Genomic DNA, 11,347 nt, shown 5'->3' with positions numbered 1-11,347 from the left:
AAGAAGCGTCATGAAAGCCTCTCTTCTCCCTGCCGTCATGTCTAAGTCAGAGTCTCCTAAAGAGCCTGAACAGCTGAGGAAGCTCCTCTTTGGAGGGTTGAGCTTTGAAACAACCGATGAGAGCCTGAGGAGCCATTTTGAGCAATGAGGAATGCTCCCGGAGTGTGCGGTAATGAGAGATCCAAACACCAAGCACACCAGGGGCTTTGGGTTTGTCACTTATGCCACTGTGGAGGAGATGGACGCAGCCATGAATGCCAGGCCACACAAGGGGGATGGAAGAGCTGTGGCGCCAAAGAGAGCTGTCTCAAGAGAAGATTCTCAAAGACCAGGTGCCCACTTAACTGTGAAAAAGATATTTGTTGGCTAGGCGCAGTGTCTTATGCCTGTAATCCCAGCACTTTGTGAGGCTGAGGCGGGTGGATCATGAGGTCAGGAGATCAAGACCATCCTGGCCAACACAGTGAAACCCTGTCTCTACTAAAAAAAAAATACAAAAAATTAGCCGGGCGTGGTGGCGGGCGCCTGTAGTCCCAGCTACTCGGGAGGCTGAGGCAGGAGAGTGGCGTGAACCCGGGAGGCGGAGCTTGCAGTGAGCCGAGATTGCACCACTGCACTCCAGCCTAGGCGACAGAGTAAGCCTCTGTCTCAAAAAAAAAAAAAAAAAAAAGAAAAGAAAAAGATATTTGTTGGTGGCATTAAGGAAGACACTGAAGAACATCCCCTCAGAGATTATTGGTTATTTGGAACAGTATGGGAAAATGGAAGTGATCGAAATCACGACTGACTGAGGCAGTGGCAAGAAAAGGGGCTTTGCCTTTATAACCTTTGATGACTATGACTCCATGGATAAGATTGTCATTCAGAAATACCATACTGTGAATGTCCACAACTGTGAAGTTAGGAAGCCCTGTCAAAGCAAGAGATGGTGAAACCAAGAAATATTGTACTCTTCAGGTGGCTATGGCGGTTCCAGTAGCAGCAGTTAGCTATGGCTGTGGCAGAATATTTTAATTAGGAAACAAATCTTAGCAGAAGAGGAGAGCAAGAGAAGTGACAGGGAAGCTACAGGTTACAACAGATTCGTGGACTCAGCCAAGCACAGTGGTGGCAGGGCCTAGCTGCTACAAAGAAGACATGTTTTAGACAAATACTCATGTGTATGGGCAAAAAACTTGAGGACTGTATTTGTGACTAATTGTACAACAGGTTATTTTAGTTTCTGTTCTGTGGAAAGTGTAAAGCATTCCAACAAAGGGTTTTAATGTAGATTTTTTTTTTGCACCCATGCTATTGATTGCTAAATGTAATAGTCTGATTGTGACCCTGAATAAATGTCTTTTTTTTAATGTGCAAATAAAAAATTTCCGTAAATGCCTACAGAATACAGAAACAACTTTTCAGGTAGTAACCTGATATAACTGGCCATTCATTTTTATTGCAGAGAACTTCTCCACATCTGCTTCTACCATGAATTAACCATCACAAATCATATGTTCCATTGGTCATAATGGCTGGTCACAAAAATCATAACAGTTTTACATGAGGTGAGATTTTTCAGCTTACAAATACTTTTATGCCCATGATCTCATTTTACACTTGCCACAAACCTGAAAGATAGTAAATATTGACATCTCATTTTACAGTTGAAAAACTCAGGGCTGAGAGATTTGCCTCATAAAACTCACATGCCACCTCTATGCTCTGAACCCAAATCTTCAGATTCCTGTTCATAGCAGCATCATTCACAACAGCAAAAAGGTGGAAGCAGCCCAAGTGTCCATCAATGAATGAATTATTATACAAAATGTGGTGCATCCATACAGTGGAATATTATAGAGCCTTAAAAAAGAAGAAAATCGGCCAGGTGCAGTGGCTCATGCCTGTAATCCCAGGACTTTAGGAGGCCGAGATGGGTGGATCACGAGGTCAGAAGTTCGAGACCAGCCTGGCCAACATGGTGAAACCCCATCTCTACTAAAAATACAAAAATTAGCTGGGTGTGGTGGCAGGTGCCTGTAATCCCAGGACTTTGGGAGGTCGAGATGGGTGGATCACGAGGTCAGAAGTTCGAGACCAGCCTGGCCAACATGGTGAAATCCCATCTCTACTAAAAATACAAAAATTAGCTGGGTGTGGTGGCAGGTGCCTGTAATCCCAGCTACTCGGGAGGCCGAGGCAGGAGAATCGTTTGAACTCAAGACATCAAGACATGGAGGTTGCAGTGAGCCGATATTACACCATTGTACACTCCAGCCTGGGCGACAGGGCGAGACTCTGTCTCAAAAAAAAAAAAAAAAAAAAAGGGAAATCGCCGGGCATGGTAGCTCACACCTGTAATCCCAGCACTTTGGGAGGCCAAGGTGGGTGGATCACCTGAGGTCAAGACCAGCCTGACCAACAAGGCGTAACCCCATCTCTACTGAAAATACACAAATAAGCTGGGCATGGTGGAGCTTGCCTGTAATCCCAGCCACTCGGGAGGCTGAGGCAAAGAATCTCTTGAACCCGGGAGACGGAGATTGCAGTGAACCGAGATCACGCCACTGCACTCCAGCCTAGGCGACAGAGCAAGATTCTGTCAAAAAAAAAAAAAAAAAAAGAAGGAAATCCCATTACATGCTACAACATGGATGAACCTCCAGGCCATTATGCTGAGTGAAATAAGCCAGTCACAAAAGTACCAATACTGTGTGATTTCACTCATATGCCATATGTAGAGCAGGCGAATTCATAGACACAGAAGTGTAAGAGTGATACGGCGCTGCGGGAGTGGGAACCGGGAGTTAGTGTTGAACAGGTGGCAGTTGCTGCGCAGGCAGATGAAGAGTTCTAGAGGTGGACAGTGGTGATGGCCACACAGCGATGTGAATGCTCTCGATGCCACTGAACTGTGCACTTAAAAATGGGTAAGATGGTATTTAATGTTATGTCCTTTTTACCACAATTTGAAATAAAACAAAGAGCTCTCCAGGGGCTTCAGGTGTGTGGTCACATCGCCCGGTCCCGTGTCGCTGTTACCAGGAGCCTTCGGTGCGGCGAGCTCCGGTGCCAGGAACGCCGTTCCGTGTCGCCCTTTCTGTTGACCGCTGACCCCGGGGGATTTCGCCCGTCCTGCCTGCCCCGTGCACCGCCAGGCCCTTCAGGAGCTGCGGACTGCCAGGTCCTACCGCAGCGGCACGGGGCGCACGAGCCTCCAGGGCGCCGGGCGCTCCAGAGCCTTGGAGAGGACTGCGGATCTCTTCACACCCTCTCCAACTGCACTTGCAGCCAGATCTCCCCCTCCCTCCCCTCCCTTTGGTCTTGTGAGAACGCAGTTTTCCGGAGCCCTCCCCGTCTCTCCACCGTTTCTCCATCCCCCCGGGGTTCCTCTCCAGACACTAGCACGTGCTGAGCCCGCATCCCCCAGGCTAGCTCTGGTGGTGGGTGCCTGAGCGAAGAAAGCATTTCCCCTTTCTCAACAAAAGTAGTACAAAAGACGTCAAATCCAGGATGTTGTGGTTCAAATTTCAAATCTGCCACTTGGTTCTATATTCGGCAAAATCCTATTATTATCTGTGTTTTTTAATTTTAATTTAATTTTTTTTTTTTGAGACAGAGTTTTCCTCTGTCACCCAGGCTGGAGTGCAGTGGCGCGATCTCGGCTCACTGCAAGCTCCGTGTCCCGGGTTCACGCCGTTCTCCTGCCTCAGCCTCCCGAGTAGCTGGGACTACAGGCGCCGGCCACCACGCCCGGCTAATTTTTTGTATTTTTAGTAGAGACGGGGTTTCACCTGTGTTAGCCAGGATGGTCTCGATCTCTTGACCTTGTGATCCGCCCGCCTCAGCCTCCCAAAGTGCTGGGATTACAAGCGTGAGCCACCGCGCCCGGCCTATCTGTGTTTATTTTATGAGATTTTGAGGATCCAGTTAAACGGCTCAGCGTTCTCAGTTCAGTTCTACAAATGTTTAATGAACACCTAATATATGACTGGCACTATCCAAGAAGAGATGTCTTCTTTCCCTTCCTCTGTTCCTTCATTAAATATATTTTGTGTACCTGCTGTGTGCCAGACACTGTACTGTGTATTGGGGATACCCGTGAAGAAGGAGGACATGTTTCCTTCTGCCCAGGACTCACAGGAGGGGAAAGCATTTAGAAAATTATAATACAATAGTCTCAAAGGTATGATGGACAAGTGGAGGAAGCTGCTGCCGTAGCACCCAGGAGAGGACGCGATCCAGCCTGGGGAGGTCATGGAAGGCAGCCCAGCAGAAGTGACGCCTACCTGAAACCTACTATCAGCCAGGAGAGGCCAGAGAAGGGGCACACATGGTGTGGGGGATGTTGCCATATGGCTGGAGCTTCACAGTGCCTGAAGGAGATTGGAGGCTGGAGACACAGGCAGGGCCCAGGTAGCGAAGGGCCGTATGAGTCTTATTAAGGAAACTGGGCAAGATTAACCAAAGTTGGTTACCTGTTGCTTGCAACTAAAGAACTCAACCAGACTGAAATAGAATCACAGAATCATGTATTTCGAGTCTGGCAAGGAACTTCAGAGACAATCTGATTTGGAAACAAACCTCTGGGCAGTTAAGGATTATCAGCCCTCTCTTATAAGTGGGATGGATCACTCAGGTTAGGAAACAGAATTAGCCCCGCAGTGTCACAGTGAATATACGCTAGAGTGAAAACACCCACACCTCCTGTCTCTCAGGGTGGAGGGGCGCATTCTCCACCACCTCTTTGTTTATCCCACGTGGTTTCTAGTATAACACCTCGCTTTGAGAGGGAACCATTTTAGTAGAGATAATGATACCCAATTTAAGCATGTCAGTTAAAAACAATAAGGAAAAAGCTACATTAGCTGGTAAGAGAGTGAAGGTGCCAAATAGTACTTCTTCCAGTATTCAGACCAACTCTTAGATTTTTTTTTAACCACCTCCTATGTTAAATATACTTTTTTTTTTTTTTTTTTTTGAGACGGCGTCTCACTCTTTCGCCCAGGCTGGAGTGCAGTGGAGCAATCTCGACTCACTGCAACCTCTGCCTCCCAAGTTCAAGCAATTCTCTGCCTCAGCCTCCTGAGTAGCTGGGATTACAGGTACCTGCCGCCGTGCCCGGCTAATTTTTGTACTTTTAGTAGAGACGGGGTTTCACCATCTTGGCTGTGCTGGTCTTGAACTCCTGACCTCGCGTTAGACCCGCCTCGGCCTCCCAAAGTGCTGGGATTACAGGCATGAGCCACCTGTTCTATTCTTTCTTAACTTCCCTTTTCCTTGAAATAATCCTCCCCTTACCCAACTGACTTTTCTCTCTCTCCTTTTTTTTTTTTTTGTTGAGATGGAGTCTTGCTCTGTCGCCCAGGCTGGAGTGCAGTGGCATGATCTTGGCTCACTGCGACCCCTGCGTTTGAGATTCAAGCAACTCTCTTGCCTCAGCCTCCCAAGTAGCTGGGATTACACGTGCCCGCCATTATGCCCGGCTAATTTTTGTATTTTTAGTAGAGACGGAGTTTTGCCATGTTGGCCAGGCTGGTCTCGAACTCCTGACCTCAGTTGATCTGCCTGCCTCGGCCTCCCACAACTGACTCTTTTCTTTTGTTGAACAAAATAAAGTTTCCCTGACTGCCCTGAGCAGCTAGGGCGCCATCAAGGAATGAAGTGTCCTGAATGGATCCTTCTAGAAAAGGCTGGGGGTGGGAGCCACCTGGTGTCCAAAGCTGTGCAGATCACAGCTGTGTAATGAGGCAAGTTGGTTTAAAAAAGGAACAGGCTGCAGAGCTGAAGTATTTGTCAAAGTAATAAAAACGTTTAAATGAGTCATTTGGTTTATAGCAACTCCTAGGAAACGCTTTTCCAAACAATTTAGTCTGTTGAGCGCATACAGTACTGGTTTCCGCTAGAGTCTTGTTCATATAATTGAGAAACTCGCAATTTAGACTTGAGCAGCAGTTCTCAAAGTGTGGTCTGTGGACTTCAGGGGCACACGAAGTCCCCCTTTTCAATTGTATACCTGGGAGATGCTGGACTTCCCCCATCTACTTCAAACAAAACATATTGTAACAGGTCAAATGTGGAAGCAGAAATAAAAACTCCACCATCTGCGGCCAGATGCAATGGCTCACGCCTGTAATCTCAGCTCTTTGGGAGGCCGAGGTGGGCAGATCACTCGGGGTCAGGAGTTCAACAGCAGCCTGGCCAACATGGTGAAACCCCGTCTCGACGAAAAATACAAAAAATTAGCCGGGCATGGTGGCGCACGCTTATAAATCCCAGCTACTCAGAAGGCTGAGGCACGAGAATCACATGAACCCAGGAGGCAGAGGTCGCAGTGAGCTGAGATTGCACCACTGTACTCCAGCCTGGGCGACAGAGCAAGACAATGTCTCAGAAAAAAAAAAAACAAAAAAGAATTCCACTATCTGATATTAAACCCGCTATTCAAGAGGTTTGCAAAATGTAAACCAATGCCACTGATGCCACTAACATTTATTTTGGGAAATATAGTTATTTTGCATAAAACACATTATTTGTGTTAACATGTAATTGGTTTATAATGGCCATTTTTCCATTTATAAATATTCTTTAATTTTTTCTGTTTTAATTTTTAATATGATAAATATTGATAGATAGATAGATATGGATATAGATATACCTCCTTTCTGTCCCCTCACTTCACATACATGAATTTGTCTGAAGTTCTCAATAATTTTTAAGAGTATAAAGGGATCCTAAGCTCAAAAAGTCCTAGAACCACTGGACTAGAGCAATGTGTCAGCTGGGCATTAAAAACAGTACAGAATTTGACATTCCCCTGGAGGGGTTACTGTGTGATGATTTGAATCAGGTACACTTGCAGATGTGTTTCCATCAACCTCTGTATTGAAGGCCCAGTTATCTCTACTTACCTTGTTGCTCGTGTAAACACCTCTTAAGTACCACTCCAAATCTTTGGACACCCTTGGACGCTTGCTCCACCCTGCTGCCACTGCAGAAACCAGCTGTCTGTGGACCCTGCCAGCTCCATGTGGCATCCCAAATGGCACCCACCTCACAGGACCCCTGGCCCCTACACTTGAGAAACCCACAGTAAGTCAGAGAAAAGTAAGTGCAGAGAAATTGAAGCCTGTGGGGAGAATCTTCGACCAATGAGCTTAGGAGCAAGCAGATACATTTTTTTCCTCTCCTGCCTGACACAGTGTGCTGAGATCCAGGCCCCTCCAGAAACAGTCCCAGAAGCCCAAACAGTCAGTTGTGTCAGATGCCCAATGGTGACAAGCTCCTCAGCCCAAAACTAGCACTCTGTAAGTTAAGACTATGCATAGTTTACCATTTCACCATATTCTCAGCATCTACAAACTATAAACAGCCTTCAAAGAATAGTAGTAGCATTTTCATAACATTTATTTTGTGTCTAATCAGACTCTATGTCATAAGAATTAAAGGAGTAGCTTCTAAAATCTCAGTCTCCTGAAAATGAAGCTTTAGAATTGTTTCCTAAAATAACATTATTTTCTACTACCCATTACCATTATTAAAAATGGTAATACTCGACCAGGCGTGGTGGCTCACACCTGTAATCCCAGCACTTTGGGAGGCTGAGGCCAGTGGATCCTGAGGTCAGGAGTTCAAGACCGGCCTGGCCAAGATGGTGAAGCCCCATCTCTACTAAAAATACAAAAAATTAGCCGGGCGTGGTGGTGGGTGCCTGTAATCCCAGCTACTCAGGAGGTTGAGGCAGAGAATTGCTTGAACCCAGGAGGTGGAGGTTGCAGTGAGCCAAGACTGTGCCACTGCATTCCAGCCTGGGCGACAGAGCCAGACTCTGTCTCAAAAAAAAAAGTAATACTCTGATTCTAGAAAGGTTACACTGAAATAGACACTCTCATGTTGTTGACAAAAATTGTTATAACTTTTCTGGAACAAATTTTGTTTTGTTTTGTTTTGTTTTTTTGTTTGGTTTTGTTTTTTGAGATGGAGTCTCCCTCTGTTGCCTAGGCTAGAGTGCAGTGGTGAGATCTCGGCTCACTACAACCTCCGCCTCGCGGTTCAAGCGATTCTTCCACCTCAGCCTCCTGAGTAGCTGGGATTACAGGCATCTGTCATCATGCCCAGCTAATTTTTCTATTTTTGTAGAGATGGGGTTTCACCATGTTGGCCAGGCTGGTCTTGAACTCCTGACATCAAGTGATCCACCCACCTCGGCCTCCCAAAGTACTGGGATTACAGGTGTGAGCCACCGCACCTGGCTGGAACATAATTTGGCAACAATTTCTACAGAAACAATTTAAAAATGGGGCAAACATTTATGCACAAAAGTATTTCCCTTAGCACATCTACACATTCAAGAATATGATTCAAGCAATTACACATTCAAGAATATGATGATGGTTACAAATATTTTATGACTCTATGCCATACTGTCACATTTTACGTAATCAATAAAAATTCCATATTCAAAAAGTTTTTAATGAAAAGCTAAATTATCACTATATAATGTTAAGTAAAGGTGAAGGATACAAACTGTATGATCTCAGTTTTTTGTAGCAAGAAAAAGAAAAAAATAAACATATCAAAAATTTTACATGTCTGAAAGGAAATACGGCAAAGTGTTAAAAAATGGTGGCCTCTTGTACGTGATACAATTGTGGGTGATTTTTTTCTTCCTGATTTTTTTTTTTTTTTGAGACCGAGTCTCACTCTGTCGCTAGGCCGGATTGCAGTGGCGCATGCCACCATGCCTAGCTAATTTTTTGTATTTTTAGTAGAGACGGGGTTTCACCATGTTGGCCAGGATGGTCTCGATCTCTTGACCTTGTGATCTGCCCGCCTCAGCCTCCGAAAGTGCTGGGATTACAGGCATGAGCCACCACGCCCGGCCTTTTCTTTCTAATTTTAAACATCTTCTGTATATTTCCAAATTTTCTACAGTGAAAGTGTGATATTTTACATCACGATTATTAGAAGGTAAAAATGGGTGAGGCTCTAGGATTTCGAAGGTCACTTTCAGCTCTAAAATTCCTTAATTCACACAGCTCTTATCACTATGGTTTGTTTGTTTTTTGACTTTCCATTGATAGTAACAGAAGAGTATATTACACATTTCCTAATAGCAGTGTCATGGCATGTCATTGCCTGAGATTCCTAAATCTTGTGCAAGATTTCAACATTATCTGTAGAACTTAAGTGCTAGACTGTGATCTTTTATGAAGTTTTTGAGTGTTGTCAGCAGACTGAATGTTAAGATGAAAATGCCAGGAGAGGATAATACTTGTAAATGTGCATTTCTACATTTAGATATAGCACATTTGTTAGTGCTTCATCATTCAAGAGACATTTAAATTTTGCTACATTATAATAAATAACATTCTTAAGAGTTTCCTTAAGACAAGGAGATAAACTCAGTTATTGCTAAGCAAGAACCTGCTCAAACAGTAAACAAACAGGTATAAACAAGTGCATTTGAGTGTGTGGCCACATGCCTGTCACTCCCAAATTCTTGTCCTTTGTTCACAGCTGGGGAAAAGGTAAACAGAAATGGGGAATGAGGAGTCTCAGCTCCTGGCCTCCGGCCTGCTCAAGCAAAGGGGTAGGAGATAATCCCGCCACTTGCTAGGGATATTTTGGGGATTTATCTGACCCTGGGTCACACGCACTAGTTGGCCTGCAACAGATCTCAGTCTCCCAGCCAGTCGGCGGCAGATCAGGCACTCCTGTCTTTGAGCCACTGTGGAAGGAACTAGCCTGGGCAGCTCCTCAAAGGGGCCCTTGCTCACATCAAAGCTGGACAGTCAGCCCCTGGTGGGCTTCAGATTCAAAGACCCCTTCTGTCCCCTATCCTTGACTGTTGCCCCTCACAGTGGTCTCACTCTTTCCTTCTTAATCAAGTATGTGGGGCCCCTTTTGGGACAAGCATCCTGGATCAGGACCCAGGCTCTTGGTGACCCAATCCAACGATTCCTGACTCATCGCCTTCTGTCCCATAGGCTTGCATTCCTCCATGAGAAATCCCCTTCGCATCTTCTTTCAGAACTAAACTTTAGATAACTCCTTAAAACCAGAACCCAAATCTTAGCACTGTCACCCACTCCCCGCAAAGGGTTACTCTCTACCCCTGAGCAAGGATGGCTTGGTTGGGGGGCATGCCCTTTGCTTTATGGTGGATTGTTACTTTTCATGCAGGGAAAAAAATAAAACAAAACATTAGTGTTTTCATTTAAAAACAAGTTGAACAGTCATCTCCTGTAAGAGAATCCTGGAGCCCCAGAAACACCTAGAAACACAAGTCTGTGCAAAAATACAGTGTGTAGATTTATGGAAATGCACACGATGTGAAAAGTCCCTAACGGATGCGTATAAAAATTAGATTTTTTTTTCTTTGAGACAGAGTCTCGCTCTGTCAACCAGGGTGGAGTGAGTGCAGTGGGGCGATCTCAACTTACTGCAGCCTCCGCCTCGTGGGTTCACACGACTCTCTTGTCTCAGCCTCGTAAGTAGCTGGGACTACAGGCGCACGCGACCATGCTGGGCTAATTTTTGTATTTTTAGTAGAGACGGGGTTTCACCATGTTGGCCAGGCTGGTCTCAAACCCCCGACCTCAGGTGATCCACCCACCTCGGCCTCCCAAAGTGTTGGGATTTACAGGCGTGAGCCACCACGCCCTGCCCAAGACTTTTTATTCAACACCTCATTTTATTCTTATGCACTGAATGCCACATTGGTTTCTTTTTTTTCTCTCTCTCTCACTCAAAGCACTGTTATTAAATCAATGATGCAGCTTACTTTCAACATTATCTTCAAATTGAGGAAATACCGTTGTATCATAAGCAGTGGTAACTCCCGTCTGCCAGGTGTCTACCTGGTGAAGGGGTCTTGCTCTGTGCTGGGTGCTCAGAGCCATCCGTGCCCATCTTCGTGCACATGCCTGGAGGCAGCCACATTAGCTCCACCTCCTGGTTTGGGAGCTGAGGCTGAGAGAGGACAACTAATCAGCCCAAGGTCAAAAGCTAATATGTGGCACACGGAGATCTCGAACCCAGCATGAGGTAGGTACTGTGACCCCTATTTCACGGACAAGAAACAGACATACCGAGATGACAGGAACTCACTCAGGGCACACAAATGATAAGTGGCAGAGAAAAGATCGGAATCAAAATCCTACAAAAATCCTACAAAATTGAGGTGGGGCACAGTGGCTCACACCTGTAATCCCAGCACTTTGGGAGGCCGAGGTGTGTGGATGATCACTTGAGCCCAGAAGTTTGAGACCAGCCCGGGCAACGAAGTGAGACCCCTGTCTTTACAAAAAAATTTAAAAATTAGCCAGATGTGGTGATGTGCCTCTGTAGTCCCAGCGACTTGGGA

General features: G+C 45.6%; 1 long non-coding RNA gene across 1 annotated transcript; it reads left to right on the top strand.

Annotated features, from left to right (window-relative positions):
• Positions 1-208: 208 nt before the first annotated feature.
• LOC129011890 (uncharacterized) lies at positions 209-10,876 on the top strand. Its single transcript, XR_008493463.1, has 6 exons — positions 209-332; positions 1,445-1,547; positions 6,830-7,090; positions 7,182-7,286; positions 9,499-9,571; positions 10,790-10,876. It is a non-coding gene; the product is annotated as an uncharacterized LOC129011890 (long non-coding RNA).
• Positions 10,877-11,347: the final 471 nt, after the last annotated feature.

Source organism: Pongo pygmaeus, chromosome 14 (assembly GCF_028885625.2).
Source record: "Pongo pygmaeus isolate AG05252 chromosome 14, NHGRI_mPonPyg2-v2.0_pri, whole genome shotgun sequence".
Classification (NCBI taxonomy): domain Eukaryota; kingdom Metazoa; phylum Chordata; class Mammalia; order Primates; family Hominidae; genus Pongo; species Pongo pygmaeus.
Note: the sequence above shows the minus strand (reverse complement) of the source record. Positions and strands in the feature narration are given on the sequence as shown.